The sequence below is a fragment of the Jaculus jaculus genome, chromosome 10 (assembly GCF_020740685.1).
Source record: "Jaculus jaculus isolate mJacJac1 chromosome 10, mJacJac1.mat.Y.cur, whole genome shotgun sequence".
Taxonomy (NCBI): domain Eukaryota; kingdom Metazoa; phylum Chordata; class Mammalia; order Rodentia; family Dipodidae; genus Jaculus; species Jaculus jaculus.
Window position 1 is genome coordinate 70,684,870 of NC_059111.1, and position 23,204 is coordinate 70,708,073.

At 39.9% G+C, this 23,204-nt stretch overlaps 1 pseudogene; it reads left to right on the forward strand.

Moving 5' to 3' along the window:
- Nucleotides 1–460: 460 nt before the first annotated feature.
- LOC101598455 overlaps nt 461–23,204 on the forward strand; it is a 165,389-nt pseudogene continuing 142,645 nt past the window's right edge.

A 23,204-nucleotide genomic window follows, 5' to 3' on the forward strand; every position in this document is an offset into this window, starting at 1 on the left:
TGAAGTTATGAAATTTGCAGAAAAATGGATGGACCTGGAAAGTATTATACTAAGTCAGGTAACCCAGGCCCAGAAAGCCAAGCGCCACATGTTGTCTCTCATATGTGGATCCTAGCTACAGATGACTGGGCTTCTGCATGAGAATGAAAATACTTAGTAGCAGAGGCCAGTAAGTTGAAAAGGAGACATAAAGGGTGGAGAAAGGAAGGGAGGAGGATACTTAATAGGTTGATATTGTATATATGTAATTACAATGATTGTAATGGGGAGGTAATATGATGGAGAATGGAATTTCAAACGGGAAAGTGTGGGGGTGAGGAGGGAGGGAATTACCATGGGATATATTTTATAATCATGAAAAATGTTAGTAAAAATTAAAAAACAAATTGTATGTGGCTTTTCCCCCCTGTAGCACTGCTTGGCCTGCAGGTCTGTGCAGAGCCATGGACATGGGTCTCTATTTCACAGGATGGGGTTTGTTAAAGTTATTAAGAATAAGGCCTACTTTAGGAGATACCAAATGAAATTTAGAAGGCAATGAGAGGGTAAAAGTGACTAGTATGCTTGCAAATATTTGGTGATCCAAGACAAAAAAAGTACAACATACCCAAATACAGGATGATTGTTCATGTAACTAACAGAGATGTCATTTGTCAGATTGCTTATGCCTGTATAGAATGAGATATGATAGTCCACACAGCATATGCACACAAACTGCCAAAATATGGTATGAATGTTGGCCTAGCAAATTTTGCTGTGGCCTCTTGTACTAGCCTGCTGTTGACCCTCATGCTTTTCAATAGGTTTGGTATGGACAAGATCTATGAAGGCCAAGTGGAGGTGACTAGAGATGAATACAATGTGGAGAGCATTGATGGTTAGCCTGGTGTCTTCACGTGCTATTTGGATGCACATCTTGCTAGAATTACAACTGGCAATAAAGTTTTTGGGGCCTTAAAGAGAGCAGTGGATGGAGGCTTGTCTATACCTCACAGTGACAAACGCTTCCCTGGTTATGATTCTGAGAGCAAAGAGTTCAATGCAGTAGTACACCAAAAGCACATCATGGGTCAGAATGTTTCAGATTACATGCATTACCTGGTGGTTGATGCAATCAAGAAACAATTCTCTCAGTACATTAAGAATAACATCATTTCAGACATGATGGAGGAGATATATAAGAAAGCCCATGCTGCTACATGAGAGAATCTAGTCTATGAGAAGAAGCCCAAGACAGAAGTTAAGAAGAAGAGGTGGGATTATCCCAAATGTCCCTTGACCAGAAGAAACATTGGATCTCTCAAAAAAAAGCAAGCTTCCTCACTCAAAGCTCAGGAATGGGCTGCTAAGAGTGAAAGCATTTTTCTCATAAAGACAGTAAACTTATTGATGAAGCAGAAAACAAAATATGTGGAGACTAGTTTCATACCACATGGCTCTCTACTATCATGCATGTGGGATGAATCTATGAGCCAAAAAGGTAATCTAATTTTGTTTTGGATTAGTTTTACCTTTAAGTTGTTCTTGCAGAGGCGACTATCAATAGGCAATAGAAAATCTCTACCATCTCATTTTTATTGATTAGCATGTATGTCTGTGTGTTTGTGTTCATGTGCATGAGTACAGGATCATACAAATCATGGCACATGTGAATGTCATAGGACAAACTGTGGGTATATGTCCTCACCTTCTACTCTGTTTGAGACAATCGCTTGTTGCTCACCATGGTATACACCAGTCTAGTTGAACCATAGCTGCAGAGGAGTCTCCTGAAATGGCTTCCAATTTCAATGTAGGCCTACTTGGATTATAGACTAGCACTAGATTATGCATGATGTCTGTGGATCAAAATTCAGGCACTTATGTTTAATTATAAGTGTTTTGCTCACTGGCACATCTCTCCATTCTCATCTGGTGTTTCCAAACATGAGCTCAATGCATAGATAGGTGTTTCTAATATCTAACATATATATGTGTGTGTGTATATATATATATATATACATATATACATATATACATATATATATATACACACACACATGTATATATGTGTTAGGGTTGGACAGATGACTTAGCAGTTAAGGCACTTACTTGCAAAGCCTAAGGACCCAGTTTTAATTCCCCAGTACCCACATGAGCCAGATGCACATGATGGCATCTGCATCTGGAGTTTATTTGCAGTGGATAAGAATTTGGAACACAGGGCTGGAGAGATGGCTTAGCGGTTAAGCGCTTGCCTGTGGAGCCTAAGGACCCCGGTTCGAGGCTCGGTTCCCCAGGTCCCACGTTAGCCAGATGCACAAGGGGGCGCACGCATCTGGAGTTCATTTGCAGAGGCTGGAAGCCCTGGCGCGCCCATTCTCTCTCTCTCCCTCTATCTGTCTTTCTCTCTGTGTCTGTCGCTCTCAAATAAATAAATAAATAAAAATATTAAAAAAAAAAGAATTTGGAACACATATTCTCTTTCTCAAATAAATAAATAAATAAATAAAAATATGTATGCTGCTAAATATTTTAAATATGAACCCTAGAAGAATCTTTATATTCTTGAAACAAATCTATCTTAGAGAAGTAGTAGCAATTTGGATATACTAATTTATTCACTGATTTTTCTCAAAAATTCCAATAACAACTATTTCTGTATACCCTTTCAACTCTAAATATCTAGTACTCTTTATATTGAAAATTTGAAAAGCATGGTGAATAAAAATATTCAATTGCTTTAACATATGCCTTTAAAGATATATATGATATTTTATATTGTAACATCACTAAATAAGTGATAATCTTTGTAGAAATACAAACTCAGACCTAGCTTAATATATCATCCCAGACACTTAAAAACACAGATGATTGAACAGAACATGGAGAGACTTGGCTGTAATATGGAAGAGAGCCAGTCCCCAGACAGCCCATCTAGTGCTAGAAGGTGCTACATGAGCTACTGGGGGAAAGTGGCCAACATCTGTTTAGAAACTTGAGGTCTAAGATCCTCAGAAGCAAACAACTTAACATGATGCTCACACAAGTGCAATAGTGGCACACAGCCATGGTGAGTAACCAACTGCTCTTGGATTGACTAACAGATCCACTCAGTGGAAAGGAACCCATATCTGGAACTGGGAAGCAAGTCAGAATCAGATTCAGATAATGAGTTGCTTTCCAATATCAAACTTCCACTAATCTTGGGCTACAAGAGGGTCTACATCCATTAACTTCTCTCTAAACTAATAATAGTTATCACATTTAATCTGTGCTGACTTAACTTTCCTCTCTGTTGGAGAATATGCTTCTCTTTTTCAGATGTAAGTGGGACCTGAGGACAGAAATGACCCATAGCACTTCACCAGGGCCCCAAGTGAAACCATAGAAGATTTGGGAAATGAGTAAGAGTGCTGCTTTCTCAATAAACCTGATATCAGCACAAGGGTGAAGAAGATAGACACTGAGGACACTCAATACCTACCAAACCACAGATCTAGAGGTTCCTAAGGGCCCATCACTGAATTAGACTTAAAACCCAACATGGCTCAATTCATTTAATGGAAGAGGGGGTGGAAATTTTGTTAGAGCCATAAGTTGGGACATTATGCACAGAGACATTGCCTCTTTGCCATAACTGATGGATGCCCCCACAATGCCCATCCCACAATTCCCATGGGAATGACGAAGATCCCCAATGAGGAAGGTCCTTTTGGAGAGAGGACAGGGATGAGGGGAAAGATGGTACCAACATGTGCTATTTACATACTGAGTATGTCCATAACTAATAAAATAAAATAAAATAAACACAAATGGTTTATAGTCCACAGGGAAATTAGAAAGCATGAAAAATGAAATTGCTAGCATATAATTATTATAAATCTTTCCAAATGTATAAAACAATAAGATTGAATTTGAACTATTTGGTTAAAATAAATTGTGTATGTGTATGTGTATGTGTGTGTGTGTATGTGTGTGTGTGTGTGTGTGTGTGTGTGTGTGTGTGTGTGTGTGTGTGTGCAAATGCCCATACCCCATGCACATGTGGGTGGAGACCAGAGAAGAAAGTTGAATCTCCTGTTATCAGTTACCTATGTATTGCACTAGAAGAAGTCCCTCCCTCAACCTGATGCTGCTGCACATCAGAAAGCCCAAGGAATATTCCAGTCTCTACCCATCATTGACTGGGTTTACAGATATGCATGACCATGTATGGCTTTTAAAAAAAAAATGATTTGTTTTTATTTCTTTGGGACAAAGAAAGAGAAAGAGAAAGAGATAGAATGGGTGCATCAGGGCCTCCAGCAACTGTAAACAAACTCCAGATGCATGTGCTACCTTGTGCATCTGGCTCATGTAGTTCTGAAAACTGGTCCTTTGGCTTTGTAGACAAGTGACTTAACCATTAAGTAACCTCTACAGCACCAGGTCCACCTTTTTATGTAGGTTCTTGGGAGCTAAACTTGGTGGTCTCTGTCCCTAGAAGTTCTCATGCTTAAATAGCAACTACTCTCAACAGTGAGTCATCTCCTCAAAGCCTAAATGAATACTTTTAAATGGTAAAAACTCAAAACCTACTGTTAAAAAACGATAACCTTGATCTGGGGGTATTCTCAGTGGTTAAACTCACTGATTGCAAAGCTTGACAGCCCAGGCTCAACTCCTCATTATCTAAAGAAAGCAAGATACAAGGTGGCCTATGGATCTGGAGTTCATTTGCTCATTTGCAGTAGCAAGAGGCCCTGGTTCTCTCGTCTTTCCCCCTACCTCTTCTTGCAAATAAATAAATATTAAAAAAAAAAAAAAACATAACTGTGGCAGATATGGTAATTTCAGTACCAGAGAGGCTAAGACAGGATGACAGTGAGTTACAGACCCTAAAGGCTACACAGAGAAACCTTGTCTAAAGATAAACAAATGATGGGCACCTGGGTTGATTCCAGTTCTTAGCTATAATGAACTGAGCAGTTATAAACATGGTTGAGCAAATATCTTTGCAGTGAAGCATGGAACATTAAATGCCTGGTAAGGGAATAACTGGATCTGTTTGTATCTCTCTGTTCATCCTTTTCAGGAATCTCCAAACTGATTTCCATTGTGGATATGCATTCCTCTTTCCCCACATTCTTGCCAGCATTTGTTGTTGTTAAAATTTTTTGTTTGTTTGTTTGTCTATTTTTACTTATTTATTTGACAGTGACAGACATAGAGAAAAACGGGGGGGGGGGAGAGAGAGAGAGAATGGACACACAAGGACTTCCAGACACTGCAAATGAACTCCAGACATGTGCACCCCCTTGTGTATCTGGCTAATGTGGGTCCTGGGGAATTGAGCCTCAAACCAGGGTCCTTAGGCTTCACAGGCAAAGCACTTAACTGCTAAGCCATCTCTCCAGCCCTCTTGCTAATTTTTTTAATGATTGCCATCCTTACTGGATAAGGTGGAATTTCATAGTAGTTTTGGTTTCCATTTTCCTAATGGTTAGGGATGTTAAACCTTTTCTTAAGCGTGTGTTAGCCATTTGTATTTCTTCCACTGAGAACTTCCTATTCAGTTCTCTGCCCCAATTTTGGAGTGGGTTGTTTGATTTATTTATTGTTTGTTTGTTTGTTTATTTATTTATTTATTTATTTTAGTTCTTTGTAGATTCTAGATATTAGGCTTCTTCCAGTGGTGTAGGTGGTGAAGATTTTCTCCCATTCAGTGAGAAATAGGCACTGCTTATGGTATGTTTGTTTGTGCAAAAGCTTTAGCTTCATGAGATCCCATTGGTTGAATGATTGTTTAATTTCCTGAAGACACCATGTGCCACTGACACAGAGCATGGTGAAATCTTTCTGGAACCCAGAAGACAGCCAGTCCCCAGACAGTTAGCCTATCTAGTGCTAGAAAATGCTACATGCGCTACTGGTGGAAAGTGGCCAACAACAGTCTGAGCAACCAGAAATTTAAGCTACTCAGAAGCAAACTCCCTGACAGGGTGTACACATTAGTGCAATAGTGGCACACCGCCTTTGTGGGTAACCAGTAGCTTTTGATTGGCTAAGAGATTTGCTCAGTGCAAAGGAACTCATGTGTGGAATTGGGAATCAGATCAGAATCCTATGGAGACAAAGATTATGCTCTACAGTGTCAAGTTCTCACTAGTCTTTGGCTAAAACATGAGTTACATACATCAAATGCTTATCCCATTTAAAGACTTCACTCTCCATTAGAGAATCTGTTTTTCTTTTTCAGAAGGTAATGTGACCCCAGGAGATAAACTACCCCTCCAGTCAAGACCCAGCTAAAACCACAAAGAAACTGGGGAGATGAGCAAGAGTGCTACTTTTATGCTAAACCTGATATCAGTGCTAGGGTAAAGGAGACAGACCCTGAGTATTCTCAACATTTACCAGAGAAGAGATATAGAGGCTCATAAGAGCTCATCATGGAAGTAGATTTAAAATTTACCCACCATGGCTTAGAGAATTTTGCAGAAGAGGGCACAAAAAGAATGTAAGAGCCATAGGTTGAGACATCATGCCCAGAGGCATGCCTGCAACCCCACTGAGGAGGGTCTCCAGCAAAATGGGGACAGGGACAAGGGAAAAGAAGGTACCAATACATGATGTATTCATAGAAAATATGTTGTTAATAATAATAATAACTTGGATTTTAAAACTATGAAACCAGAATAATGATAAGTAATAAGTAATTATTTATTGGAATGCCCAGACTATCAGATCCTATTGAGAATTTTCCTGTGTTGGAAAAGGCATGGATAAAATGTTTATAACAAGACAATTCTGGGAATGCAAGACTTGACTGGCATGTTTCAACTTGAGATGTAACATCAGTAAACAAAATAGTATGAATTGCTTAGGTTCTTCAGACTTTAACCCATGATTACAGATGTGTATCAGTGGGTAGATATCACTTCAAATCGCTCTTTGAAATTTAATATGTTCTTCTCATTTCTGGTATCTTAGAATTTGCTACCAGACTACTTCCAAATTTGGCTTTCTAACAGGTGCGGTTCTTATCACAAAGTTAATTTATTTGCACCTGCTTAAGGCTCTGCAAGGAGCCTAGCAACTGTCTCAGGAGTGCTTTGGCATATCAAATTTACATTTCAGTGTGGCTAAATTGTTTTGGTAGTGCATCCCAGTGAAGTTCTTTGCAATCTTTCATTAAGGCTTAAAATGTCTGATATCTATTTATCATCTATCATCCACCTATCTATTATCCATGTGTCTATAATCTGAATATAGAAAGACAAAGAAAACTATATGATAATGTCATTTAGTCAAGCACAGAGAAAAAACAGAATTAACTCAAAACAGGTCACATTTACAAGTAATTCTTTCTATACTTACTATTAATAATTAGAATAAAATTGTATTCAATGCTAAAGTTTTATGGAATTCATCTATAGAATTTTCTGCATTTCATAAGCAAAAAATATACCAGATATCCACAGAGCAAGTTCATGAAATGAGTAAGACAGATTTTTTTAGAGTCCTCTGTGACTGGATGTGGATCCCACTTAAGATATTTCAGCTAAGGAATGTTGAAAATTGGATTTTTTAAAAATCTTCTAAAGATTCAATAAAATGAGTTCAACAGTTAAATAATGCAAGGGAAGGACTTCAGTGGAAAAGAAAGATCTGGGCCCACATACGCCATTTGTTGCCTGCTGCAAGGCTAAGTGGTGCAGGGTCAGTGCAGACTTATACCTCATCCCTCTGGTCTCTATTCAGACAAGTTCTTCTGATATAGGAATTCTGGTTGTACTTCTCAACCATATCGTTAGGTATATATTATGAATAACAGATGCCAGCTTTGGAAGAATCTTAGGATTATTGAAATTAAAGGAAGAGAATGGCTATTTTCGTGTCAGTATGAGCTTCTGAAGGCCATTAAAAGACTTTCTATTATGAGGTACTATATTAGAAAGTAATCAATTATCATTGCCTCAATGAAACCCTTGTCAGTTTTTATCTGTAATGATAGACAAAAATGTGGGGTAAATTTGACAATTGGTTTTATTGAGTCCCCAAAATGTCAATCAATTGATTAATTTTACTTTGGGCAGAGATGAATGTCTCTATATTGATTAAAGACATTTAAAAAGAAACAAGGTGGATGGTGTATAGCATTTCAAAAGAAAATTTTGAGAGAAATAGTTAACATTTGTGAATAAAAACAATTTTCTATAATATAAAAATAAGGACTTCATTTCTGAAATATAATTTAGTGAAAATTATGTGACTACAGATAGAAAACACTAGTTTTAAAATTTTCTTTTAGACTCACTTTATCAAAAGTTATAAGCAGCATGTTGCAATGATTATAGTTGGCCACGGGTTCAAACAAACCTTACAAATAATCATTTGAATAAAAGTAAGCATTGAATTTTGGATTGGCTTGCCAGATCTTATTTGGGATAGTCTATTTATTCCTGAGTTTTACATTCTGACAAGAGAAATTGAAGTTGACAAAAAAAAAAAAAAAGAAAAGAAAAGAAAAGAAAAGAAAAGAAAAGAAAAGAAAGCATGAATATCGGTGTCTCTTCCAAGTCTCTGGGAGGAAATCATATCCCAGAGTGATAACATTGATATTTGGGGTGTCTGGGAGACAGATTATGTCAAGTATACAAAGGATTCATTAACAGAAATGGCCAACTTAGCAAAAGGTCTCAAGAGAGAACCATTCACTCCTTATGCCATGTGAGGACACAAAAGAAACACTAATTTGTGAACCATGACAGTTCTTATCAAAACCTTCCCAGACTGTCACAACTACCAATACTGTGGAAAATAAATCTCTGTTGTTCATAAGCAACCCAGTCAAAAGTAATTTGTAATAGCAACTTAAGCCAAGTAAGACAAATGTTTTGTGTTATTGAAATGAAGCATCAAACTACAAAAATATGCTAACTAAAATCTACATTTGAAGGATAGCTGTGTGAGAGACAAAAGAAAGCTGTTCTGTTACTAATACAGGACCATACCAAGAAATTGTAAAGCAGCTAATTCCAGCTTACTGTGTAGTAAAAACAGCAGTTATAGCTGCCCAGTATTCTGTAAGCCCCCCCCCCAAAAAAAGCAGCTGAAAGATCAGAGAGCAAGGAAAAAGGAATACATGATATGAAAAAGAAATTTTACTAGAGTATTAAAAGTTTAAAGCCTTCTGGGATAAGATTATTAGTAAATACCATATCTATACCCAACACATGATATTCTTGCTCTACAGGCTGAGACATAGAATACATGTGTGTGTGCACATTATTTCTTTCTCATCAGGCTAGGTAATGCTTTGTATTTCACCCTATCTCATTCCTATACTATCTTTTCAAATCCATTGTATTCAAATCTCTTTTGTCCTGTACAATTTATTTACTTGTATCTTTAATTATAGCATTTTTTGCTTAAACATAAATTAGTAAATTTCTATGGCTTCAGATATTAAAAGACTGTTGTACTTTGGGCAGCAAATTCATGACTGTACAACTCAGCTTGAAAGCATCTATATCTAGTGGTTTACTTTATCATACTTTGATAAATCATAATCCTTTTGTTTTCTTTGTTTTTCTTTTCAGAAAGAAAAGTTGCGTGCTGGGTAGATAGCTTAATCTGTAGGATACTTGCTCAGAAGACATGAGTTTTATCCTCAGAACACATGTAAAAAGATAAAATAAAAAACTGGACCAGGTAGTGTGTGCTATTCATGAAGGACACAGAGATAGGAAGATCCCTGAATCTCACTCGCCAGCCAGTCTAAAAACATTATTGAGCCTCCGGGCCAATAACAGAACTTATCTCAGAAAAGGAAGATGTGTTCCTAAAGAATGGCACCAAAAGTTGTCCTCTGGCTTCCACTGTCACATACACTTACAAACACCCACAACCTGAATAAACATACCCACACACACAAACACACATGCCTTTACAAAAAGAGTTGAAACATTTATCAAGCTTTTTTTTTAAAGGTTGTCAGATATATATTTCCAAAAGCTGAATGTGAAAATTCTTTACAGTCAAGATCAAGGCGAAGTTCCGGTCAAGATGGCGACCGCCTAGCTGCACTACAAACAACGAGGGAAAAAAAGGCAAGTATTCAAGGGAAATTAGGAACTTTTTGAAGAGGGAGGGCACAGATTGGGATAAAAGAGGGAAGCACACACCCCCGCGACCCACGCCCCGCCACCCCGCCCGCCGCGAATAACTGCATCGGGCGCGGCCCCGCGCCCAGCGGCCCGGCGCCCCGTGCACACCAAGCCCCACGCGCCCCGGCGGCCCAACGCACCCCACAACCCCTGTGCCCCACACCCGCCGCACCCCCCGCACCCCCTCCCCGGTGCGCCCCTCCCCCCCAGCGCGCCCCACGCTACCTATCCACACACGGCAGACGCGCCCCAAGCGAACCAAGGCTTCCCGCGCCCCGGGCACCCAGGCCTGCCCCGCGCCCCTGCGCGCCCAAGACCCCTGCGCCCCACCCCCGCGTGCCTCGAGACCACCCCACGCCCGCCCCACCCTCCCGTGCACCCCACCCCCCACGCGTTCCGTACTCTCTATCCACACACAGCAGGCACGCGCCAAGTGCCCCGCGCCCCGGGCACCCAGGCGTGCCCCGCACCCCCGCACCCCCCGCGTGCCCTGAGACCCCGACGCCCCACCCCCACACGCCTTGAGCCCCCCCTGCGTGCCCCGCCCCCACCTCCCGCCCAGCGCGCACAACGCTCCCTACCCACACGCGACAGGGGCGCTCAAAGCGCCCTGCAGCGTCCAGCGCCCGGGCGACCAGGTGTGCCCCGTGCCCCCCGCGTGCCCCAAGACTCCCTGCGCCCCACCCCTGCGCTCCTCGAGCCCCCCCCGTGCACCCCACCCCCGCCGCGCGTCCAGACTGCCCTGCAGCGTGCCGCAGCATCCAGCACTCCATCTTACCTCAACGTGCTCCACGCCCCCTGCGCTACCCGCGACCCCCTGGACCCCCTCACCTCCCTCCCCCGCGTGATCCGCCCCCTCCCCCCCTGCGAGTCCAGAGCACCCCACGGTATCCCACAGCGCCCCACGCTCCTAGCTGCCCCCCCTCCCCTCACGCCCTGCTGTTCTCACATCACTTGCCGCCTGTCAGTTTCTGCTGTGTCCTGATTCCGTACCCACATCATCTGCCTCTGCACTACAATTGCACATGCAGTGGGCCCAGTCCCACAGCAAGAGCCACATAAGTCCACACTGAGTCACTAGCGCCAGCACAGGTGCCATCCCCTACCTGTACATCGCCACCCATCCCCCACTCCCCTGAGGCGGAGAGCACAGACTGTTTACAGACCCCAGTGTACCCAGCCAGAATCTAGGCACCTTCAAGGCTTGCTACCTCAGTCCCTTTTCAAGCTCAAAGGCAGGCAGCTTAGGTGCATTACTGGGTGTGAATTCAGGCAACTTTGGTGCCCCTGTCAGGCTATAGGTAGGCGGCTTTGGCAAGAGTGAGCAAAAACCCAGGCTGCTTACAACTGCCCCAGGCTGCCTTGGATTTGCATTAAGCTAGATCCCAGGCTGCTCCACCCACCTACCTGCCCATACACTGACATGGGTAGACCACAGCGCAAAAGAAATAACACGAAAAATAAAATGGAAGAAAATCCAGACAGATCACCCAGTCCAACAAGGATCACAACAAACCAAAACATAGAAGAGTGTTTAGGATCAGAACATCAAGTGGAAGCAATGAACAATGCAACCCTGACCAAACTACTGCTAGATCTGACAGGAAAGCTACAAAGGATAGATAATCGTATGGATGCTACCATCACTAAGCTAGAGCAATATGATAAGACACTGGAAGGAATTCAAAGAGAACTAAGAGAGTTGAGGGAGAATGAAAAAAAAGAGGACCTTAAAAATCAGCTGGCCACACTAAATGAAAACATAAAGAAATGCAAGGATGATTTCCAAGAATCATCAAGAAAATCAGAAAATGAGACAAAAAGGGAGCTGGACAAAGCGATGGAAGTGATACATAGGAAAGTAGTAGAAAATGCAAACTTAATTGAACAAGTCCAAAACTCACTAGAGGCTCTCAAGAATAGAGTCAGCGAAGTGGAAGATAGAACTTCTGATCTGGAAGACAGGATGGAAGAAACAGTTTGAGAGTCCAAAAATTTCAGTAAGTTCAAAAGTTCCTGTGAACAGAACATGAGAGAATTGTGGGATACACTTAAACATCCTAATATCAGAATCATTGGAATACCAGAAGGAGAAGAATTTCAGACCAAAGGCATGGAGAACTTATTTAACACAATAATTGAAGAAAACTTCCCCCGTCTCTTAAAAGAAAGGCCCATCAAGATTCAAGAAGCAAACAGAACTCCTAACCGACTAGACCAAAGGAGAAACTCCCCAAGGCATATTATCATTAAGACTCTAAACATTGACACCAAGGAAAAAATCCTAAAAGCAGCTAGGGAAAAACAGCACACCACTTTCAAAGTAAACCCCATCAGAATTACTTCAGACTTCTCAATGGAAACCCTGAATGCTAGAAGGGCCTGGAATGATACTCTCCAAACTCTAAGAAACTATGGCTTTCAACCTAAACTACTCTACCCAGCAAAAGACTCCCTTATAATAGATGGTGAAAGGAAAACTTTCCATGATAAAACTCAGCTTTACAATTATATGAACACAAAACCAAACCTACAAAAAGTACTCCAGGAAATTCTCCACAGACAAGAAACAAATAACCAAACACAAATGCCTACAAGAAGAAGATCACAGCAATCAAACCCAGAGTAGATACAAAAAAAAAAAAAAAAAAAATTCCATGGAAATGCCAACACACCTCTACCACCACAACATGACAGGGATCAAATCAAATCTCACAGTCATCACCCTAAATATTAATGGCCTTAATTCACCCATCAAGAGACACAGGCTAACAGGGTGGATCAAAAAATTAGACCCCTCAATCTGCTGCCTTCAAGAAACCCACCTTACCACTAAAGACAGAAACCTCCTCAGGGTGAAAGGGTGGAAAACAATATTCCAAGCAAATGGGAATAAGAAACAAGCACGTGTAGCTATATTAATATCAGATAAAGTTGACTTCAAACCAAAAACAATCAAAATAGACAAAGAAGGCTACTTCCTACTTGTAAAGGGAACAATCCATCAAGAGGATATTACAATCATAAATCTGTATGCACCAAACACAGGGGCACAACAGTTCATAAAACAAAACCTACTTGACAATAAAACAGAAATAACCACCAACACCATCATAGCTGGGGACGTTAACACACCATTATCAGTAATAGACAGATCATCCAAACAGAAGCTCAACAGGGAAGTAAGAGAGCTCAACAAAACCATAGAGCACTTAGACCTAACAGACATCTACAGAACTTTCCACCCCCAAATCCACAGACTACACATTCTTCTCAGCAGCCCATGGAACATTCTCTAAAATAGACCATATACTGGGTCACAAAGATAGCCTCCACATATTTAGGAAAATCGACATAATTCCCTGCATGATATCAGATCATAATGCTATATTCCTAGAAATCAACAACAAAAAAACCAACAAGAGCCCCAACGGCAACTGGAAACTGAATAGCACACTCTTAAACAATAAATGGATAGTGGATGAGATAAAAAATGAAATTGCAAAATTCCTGGAATTGAATGACAATGAGAACACATCATACCAAAACTTATGGGACGCAATGAAGTCAGTCCTCAGGGGAAAATTCATAGCACTCAATGCCTTCATAAAAAAGACAGAAAAATCCCAAATCAATAGCTTAACCATCCACCTAAAGGCATTGGAAAAACAAGAAAAATCCAACCCAAAAAGCTCCAGAAGGAAGGAAATAATTAAAATCAGAGCAGAAATTAATGAATTGGAAACCAAGGAAACAATTAAGGCAATTGACAAAACAAAGAGCTAGTTCTTTGAAAAAATAAACAAGATTGACAAACCTCTGGCCAATTTGATCAAGCAAAAAAAGGAGAGACTCCAAATTAACAAAATTCAAAATGAAAAAGGAGAGATTACAACAGACATCAGTGAAATCGGCAGAATCATCAGGACTTATTTCAAAAACCTCTACTCCACAAAACTGGAAAATGTGGAGGAGATGGATAAATTCCTGGATGCATATCATCTACCAAAGCTAAACTCAGAGCAGATCAACCACCTCAATGAACCCAACACGCTCATGGAGATTGAAAAAGTAATAAAAAACCTCCCAAAAAAGAAGAGTCCAGGACCAGATGGATTCCCAGCCGAATTTTATCAAACCTTCATGGAAGAACTCAAACCAATCTTCCTAAAACTGTGCCACACAATTGAAGAACAGGGAAAACTACCCAACTCCTTCTATGAAGCTAGTATCACCCTAATCCCAAAACCAGGCAGAGACGCCACAAGAAAAGAAAACTATCGGCCTATTTCCCTAATGAACATAGACGCAAAGATCCTCAACAAAATTCTCGCAAACCGAATCCAACACCACATCAAAAGCATTATCCACCTTGACCAAGTGGGATTTATCCCAGGAACACAAGGGTGGTTCAACATACGAAAATCTGTCAATGTAATACACCACATAAACAAGCTTAAACATAAAAATCACATGATCATTTCGATAGATGCAGAAAAGGCCTTTGACAAGATACAACATCACTTCATGATCAAAACATTGGAGAGAATCGGCATGGCCGGTTCACATCTTAATATAATAAAGGCAATATACAAAGCTCCAAAGGCCCAAATAATTCTTAATGGAGAGAGACTGGAGGAATTCCCATTGAGATCAGGAACAAGACAGGGATGTCCTCTCTCACCTCTGCTTCTCAATATAGTTCTGGAAGTCCTAGCCCAAACAATAAGGCAGGAGAAGGAAATAAAAGGGATACAATTTGGAAAGGAAGAAGTTAAGTTAGCTCTATTCGCTGATGACATGATTGTATATGTAAGAGACCCGAGAGACTCCATCCCAAAACTCCTGAAGGTGATTAACTCCTATAGCAAAGTAGCAGGATACAAAATCAATGCACAAAAATCAGAAGCGTATGCAAATGACAAAGACACAGAAAAAGAAATAAAGGACATAGTCCCATTTTCAATAGCAAAAAATAAAATAAAATACCTTGGAATAACGTTAACCAAGGAAGTCAAAGATCTATACAACGAAAACATAAAAACTCTCAAAAAAGAAATTGAGGAGGACTGGAAATGATGGAAAGACCTCCCATGCTCCTGGATAGGCAGAATTAACATTGTGAAGATGACAATCCTACCAAAGGCAATATATAGATTTAATGCAATTCCAATTAAAATCCCTACAATGTTCTTCACAGACATAGAAATAATGATCTCAAATTTCATATGGAAAGGCAGAAGGCCTCGCATATCCAAACATATCCTCAGCAAAAGAAATACCTCTGGTGGCATCACCATACCAGATATAAAGTTATACTACAAAGCCATAGTAATAAAAACAGCATGGTACTGGCATAAAAACAGGAGTATAGACCAATGGAATAGACTTGAGGACCCGGATTTTGGGCCAAGCAACTATAGCTACTTAATATTCGACAAAGGCCCAAACAATATAGACTGGAAAAAAGATAGCATCTTCAACAAATGGTGCTGGACAAACTGGATAACCACATGCAGGAAACTAAAACTTGAGCCACACATTTCACCATGCACAACACTCAAATCCAAATGGATCAAAGACCTCAACATAAGACCAGAAACTCGAAAACTACTGGAAGAAAATTTAGGAAGTACTTTCCATGATATAGGAATGGAAAAAGACTTCCTGAAACAAACACCAGTGGCTCAAGTTCTTAAACAGTCACTCAACCATTGGGATCATATGAAGCTGAAGAGTTTCTTTACAGATAAGCATATAATAAACAAAGCCAATAGAATACCCACAGAGTGGGAGAAAATATTTGCAGGTTATCCAACTGATAGAGGCCTTATCTCTAGAATTTACAAGAACTCAAAAGTCTAAACAATAAGAAGACAAATACCCCACTCACAAAATGGGGCACAGAGTTAAACAGGCAATTCACAGAGGAAGAGATACAAATGGCAAACACACACCTAAGAAAATGTTCATCTTCCCTAATCATCAGAGAAATGCAAATTAAAACAACTATGAGATTCCACCTTACCCCAATAAGGATAGCCAACATCAAAAGGTCAAATGAAAATAAATGCTGGTGAGGATGTGGAGAAGCAGGGACACTCATTCACTGTTGGTGGGAATGCAAGATGGTACAACCACTTTGGAAAGCAATATGGAGACTCCTGAAAAAGCTGACTATAGAAATACCAACAGACCCAGTTATACCATTAATGGGCATGTACCCTAAAACCTTCAAACCAAAAGCCAGAGAGATTTGCTCAACCATGTTTGTAGCAGCTCAATTCGTAATAGCTAAAAGCTGGAATCAACCCAGATGTCCATCATTAGAAGAATGGATAACAAAGATGTGGTATATCTACACAATGGAATTCTATACAGCAGTAAGAATAAACGACATAAAGAAATTTGAGGAAAAATGGTTGAACCTGGAACAGATCATTCTCAGCGAACTTACCCAATCACAGAAAAAAAATCCACACATAGTCTCACTCATCTGCAACACCTAACCTGAATTTGCCCAAGATGCCTTACATACCCAGCAAGTACCTCATGGACTAGACAATAAGATGGATGGGAGGGCGGGAAGGGAATCAAAGGGTGGAAAACAGTAATCCGGACCCAAACGGCAATGGTACCATAAAATTCTACTTCCTAAAAGACAGACCAAATGACTGAACCTTCACTAGTCCCTTACAGGAAACACCTGAACCACAAGACACTGGAGAGGGTAGGATCAAGACTGACCTAAATCTCCTACATCTTCCTTCCCTCCCTCTCCCCCTCTCCCCTCTATCTCTCTCCTCTCTAACTCTTGTATATTATTTTATCTTTTTCCACAATTTCTTAGTGGACACTGACCTGTAACCCCCACTTCCAGCTTGGGCCTACAATCCACAATGAGCTTTTGATCAGAGAAACCTACAAGGTTTCCCAAAACAATGACAGACTTCTGTCAGAGTACTTGATGACCCACCAAAGGCCAGTGGTAAGACCCTATTGCTGAAGACTCCATACGCAGCTGACACGTAAAATGGAATGACATGGCTGGAAGCCAGGAGAGAGTCAGTCCCCAGACAGTCAGCGTGTCTAGTGCCAGAAGGCACTACATAGGCGACTGGGGGAAGTGACCAAGATCTGTCCAAGCAACACATTGTTTAACCTAAGTAGCAACAAATAACCGGATGTGATACCCACACAAGTGCAATAGTGGTACACAGCCATGGTGAGGAATCAATTGCTCTTGATTTGGCTAACTGATCCACTCAGTGGTACTAGACCCTTAGCTGGAGCTGGGAAACAAGTCAGAACCATACCCAAACACAAGCCCACTCTACAATATCAAGCCACCATCAATCATGGGGTATAAGAGGGCCTACACCTATCAAACTGTCTATCAAAAAAGTAAGTGTTATCTCAATTTTCTGGGTGCTAACTTACTCTCCATTGGAGAATCTGCTTCTCTTTTCCAGATAGATGCAGATCCTAAGAAGAGAGCTGCCCCAACATACCTCAGAAGGGGCCCAACTGAAACTAAGGACAACTGGCGAAATAAGCAAGGGTGATGCTTTCCTGTGAACTGGATACCAGCACAAAGGGGAAGGAGATCAATGCAGAGAAAAATCAACTCCTACCAAATCAGAGAGCCAGAGCCTCAGAGGCCCCCAACACCTCAGCACTGAAGCAGACCAAAAATGAACCCAACATGGCTCAGAGAAATCTTGCGGAAGAGGGGGCAGAAAGAATGTCAGAGTTACATGTTGGGTCATGATTTTCAGAGACATTTATCATACTAATACCTGGGAGCTAACTCCACAATGCACGACCCATTTTCAATAACAAGGAGGGTCTAATGGGAGGGGGTAGATCACAGATGAGCCTAAATAATGGTACCAAACTGCCTGTATGTACTGAAAAGAAAACTAATAAATTAAATTTAAAAAAAAAAAAAAAGGTCAAGGCAACCCTACTGACCCATATATTGCAGGAAAAATGGTTATAAGATAATTTCATAAAATATTTGCTGAAAAATTTATCTCAGCAAAATATCTACCAAGTCTTGCCTCTTTTCAGCTAGACCCCTTATAATGTAGCCAGCCTTTTGTTTTACTACCTTTTAACCTACTTCTAATTATGTCAGCATTTCCCCCTACATTTCTGACTAGCTTTTAGTCCAGTGAATGACTGTCTCCTTATTCACTACTTTAGTGTAGAGATGACACCCACTGGAAAATGTTTCAGTGTGTCATATCAACTGTATGATGTCATTAATTTTCTATTTCATGTGGCAAGTAAACCATTGATGTAATGAGCAAGTAATATCTGAAAATTGAATACATTTTGTACAATTACAATTTCTTTATACATGTAATAGCAATGTTAACCCCATTCTTACAATTTTAGAATGAATATTTGTGTCCCCTCCCCCCAAAAAAAAATCATATTAAATTCCTGATCTCAATGTGATGGCATTTGAAGGTGGGTCTTTGGGAAGTGACTAGGTTTAGATAACCTTATAGGAATAAAGGCCCATGGTAAAATTAGTTTGCCTTCAAAACTCCAGGAAGGGGCAGAAATACTAGAGTTCTTTCTCAGCGTACTCATACTGAGAAAGGGTCATACAAGTGCACAAGACGAATGCTTCCCTTTCTAACCCAGAAATGGAGTTGCTTCCTCTATCTTAGACTGCTGAACCTTCAGCATTATGAGAAATAAATATGTGTTGTGTAGGCTATAAAAAGACTCTGATTAGCCAAACTTTAGTCAGTACTCTAACCCTTCTTCTGAGCCAATCTATGTACTTCTTTGCAAAATGAGGCTTTAATAAAAGATCTCTACTGGAATCATTTTAGCAAACATCCTTGGTATTTGGTCAAACTCAATATTCAGTTAGATAAATTAGTCTTAATATCTTTATCCTCTCCCATCCCCTGTGTGATGTATGACCATTCCAACCTTTCCCCAGCAGAATGCTGTTAGGTCAGGTTAGCCAGAGTCTCAGTACCCCTGATGTTTCCTTATATTAATTTTCCATTCATTTACCTCAATTTTCTCCTTGACTGTAATTTCCAACTTGCCTATGCTGAATTCATAGTGGAGCCTATGCATATATTTTCCTGTAAGGCCCATTCAAGCTACCTTGATTCTTTTTATGATAGTTCAACTTTCTGTAACTTAATAAATATCATAGGATAGTTGTTTTTTTAACAGTCATATAGTCTATCACATTTTCCTTTAGCAACCTGTTTCAACACAGTAGAATTTAGAAAGGCACATTTAATTAATTGACTAAAATCACAAAGATAAATAAATATAAGACAGATACTATGATGGTGTCTTAAAATTAATCTCAAGTTCCTTTGGAATTGGATGGGGAGATGGTTCAGTAGTTAAGGCATTTGCCTGCAAGCCTAATGACCACAGTTCAATTCCCCATTGTGCACATCAAGCCAGACTGGGCACTAAGTAGCACATGCATCTAGAGTTAGTTTGCACTGGGACTATTCCCTGTTGTTCCCATTCTCTTTCTGTCTCTCTCTCTCTCTTTCTCTCTGTCCTCACAATAAATACATATTGTAAAAAGAGAGGTAAAGATGAGCAAAATACAATTATATGTATGAATTATTGAAAGTAAAGTGAAACAATAAATAAAACTTTAAAAATTAATAAAGAGGTATTTTGTAAGCTTATTGAAGTTTTGACCCCCATATGAATATCAAAACCTTGGATTCTTTTAAAGTACACTTAAATATTGACAAAATCTCATTCAAGCTTTTTCAATGTTAGACTGACAACACAGTTCTCTTGTAGTCACAAAAAATAAATCTAATGAAACGTAATTATAAAGAGGAACATTTTTAAAGTATTTTAAACCACAGAGAAGAGATGGCTTAGTTGTTAAGGAGCTTGCCTGAGAAGCCTGAGGACCCAGTTTTGATTACCCAGGTCCCACGTAAGCCAGATACACAAGTTATCACATGCCTCTGGAGTTTGTTTACAGAGGCTGGAGGCCCTGGTACACCCATTCTCTCTATCTGCCTCCCTCTAATTCTGTAAAATAAATAAATAAATAAATAAACTTATTCTTTAAAAAGTGTAGTTTATGAGAAGCTTAAGTAGGGCTATGTTCTACTAAATAACTGAAAGGAAAATGCAGTGGTATTTTAAAAAGTAATTTCACATTTGCATATTCTTTCCTTCATAGGGTCCATGCTGGGGTATGATCTTTGCCATGAGCACATAAAGAAAATACTTTCTTCCCCAAGAAAGAAATTTTTCTAAGTATTAAAATGAATGTGACTCATTCTGCCCATTTTCATCTTTTTTTTTAAATTTTTTATTTATTTACTTGAGAGTGACAGACACAGAGAGAAAGACAGATAGAGGGAGAGAGAGAGAATGGGCGCGCCAGGACTTCCAGCCTCTGCAAACGAACTCCAGACGTGGGTGCCCCCTTGTGCATCTGGCTATCGTGGGACCTGGGGAACCGAGCCTCGAACCGGGGTCCTTAGGCTTCACAGGCAAGCGCTTAACCGCTAAGCCATCTCTCCAGCCCCATTTTCATCTTTTTGTATTCTCAGGAAAAGCTAACTTTTGCTCATTTTGAGGAAAATATATATTTTAGAATAGGAGGAAACTTTTAGTTTTCTGGTCACTCATACTATCAAGAAATCTTGAACATGGGGCTCAGGCTTTAGGAACTCTTACTATACAAGTATCAGGACCTGAGAGGTCCTTAATCATAATTTTTTAAATGAGATTGTATTTTTTTAAAGTTATACTTTTTTTTTTAAAATTTTTATTTATTTATTTGAGAGCGACAGACACAGAGAGAAAGACAGATAGAGGGAGAGAGAGAGAATGGGCGCGCCAGGGCTTCCAGCTCTGCAAACGAACTCCAGACCCGTGCGCCCCCTTGTGCATCTGGCTAAAGTGGGACCTGGAGAACCAAGCCTCGAACTGGGGTCCTTAGGCTTCACAGGCAAGCGCTTAACCACTAAGCCATCTCTCCAGCCCCAAAGTTATACATTTTTATCCCCTCTACCCTGCCCCCATCCCACTGAAGGCCCTCCTCAGTAAGGTAATTGGTATTCACGTAGGGTCTTGAAGGCCTCAGTCAGTCTCTGGAGGAGAGGAGAGAGGGCATGTGCCATGCTAATCTACCAACCCTACAATCTTTCTAAAAACAAAAATAAAACAAAACAAAACAACTGTAAGAACAAAAATCCACTTTCTTAAGTTTGTTTTATTTTGTTTGTTTGCTTGTTTTTGTTGAAGTAAGGGGATCTTGCGAGCCCATGCTGATCTAGAACTTACTCTGCAAGCCCCAGGCTGGCTTCAAACTCAGCATGGGATCTCAGCCTTCTCACTGCTGGGATCACAGACAGGTATATCCAGAGTTTGTTGCCCCAACATCCACATAAACAGCTGGACAAAGCATGTCTATAACTCCAGTCTGGTGGGGAAAGGAGATTGGAGAATCACTGCAGTTTGTGTAAACAACAGTTCCAGGTTCAAGGAGAGTTTTCATCTCAAGGAGACACACAAATGAGTGATAGAGGCAGACCCCATTGGTTTCATATGCATCACACGAACCACTACCCCACATACTGCTGTCAAATGCAACAATAAAATCTTAAACATCAAAAGGAACCAAGGAGAGTGCAAAGATATTTGTAAGACTTGGAAAGATGACTTTGTTGATCATCAAACCCCTTCCGCTCTGATTATCAACCTCTGGTTCAGAAAGAATTAGTTTTTTAACATCTAACATTGGAGGTATTGTCAATGGCCAGATCAGATGAGCTGAGTACTAAAAACAATGAATATCTCTTCATTCAACATATTAACAGACTGTGATAACTGCAAGTTATCACAGAGGTTCCAGACTTCTGTCTTATAAGCAACTGCACTGATTAGTAACAGATTTTATGAATTTCAGGCTTTTTAGACTTCAGCAATAGCATTCAAGTTCATCCCTGGACATTCATACACATTGTCCTGTTTTTCAGGTAGCCAGGTTCTTTGTATGTACTAGCAAACTGAGCATTAACAAATGCTTTTCTTCATGTATAGATAATTAGAATTCTATAAAGCAAAGCACAGATACTGGAAATGTTTTGTGAATAGAGATAAGCAAGCATTGTGCTACATTAATTTTTAAGTCTCTGCATATTAATTTCCTCAAACAATTGCATCTCTCATGCTTGCCCTGGCTTTGCAAAGGTTTTGATAAAGCATCTTTATTTAATGATATTTGATCATGCAAAATTAAATACATTTAGTTTTAAATTTTCCTAGTAATAGACTACTTACCCACTGAAAAAGATTTTCCCCCTCAAGCTCTGGAGGCCTAGATCACTGCAAAGTTATTAAAGAACTACAACCCAGAGGGAAATCTCTTAAATATTGCTGAATAAAGTTACTTTATCAATTTGAGACTTCATTGATCCATTCTGGGATGATTTCTTATAACTTCAGTGTTCTGAGAAGAAATAATAGTCTTAATACAATATACTTGACCACATCAAACTATTTAAAACTGAAAAAAAATGGGATTTATTTCAGATTTTCAAAAAGATGATTAATTATTATCTTTTATTTTATTTTATTTTTTATCTTTTCACAATTTTTATTAACATTTTCCATGATTATAAAAAATATCCCATGGTAATACCCTGCCCCCCGCACTTTCCCCTTTGAAATTCCATTCTCCATCATATTACCTCCCCATCTCAATCATTCTACTTACATATGTACAATACCAACCTATTAAGTACCCTCCTCCATTCCTTTCTCTTCCCTTTATATCTCCTTTTTAACTTACTGGGTTCTGCTACTAAGTATTTTTATTCTCACGCAGAAGCCCAATCTTCTGTAGCTAGGATCCACATATGAGGGAGAACATGTGGCGCTTGGCTTTCTGGGCCTGGGTTACCTCACTTAGTATAATCCTTTCCAGATCCATCCATTTTTTCTGAAAATTTCATAACTTCATTTTCCTTTACTGCTGAGTAGAACTCCATGGTATAATTGTGCCACATCTTCATTATCCACTCATCAGTTGAGGGA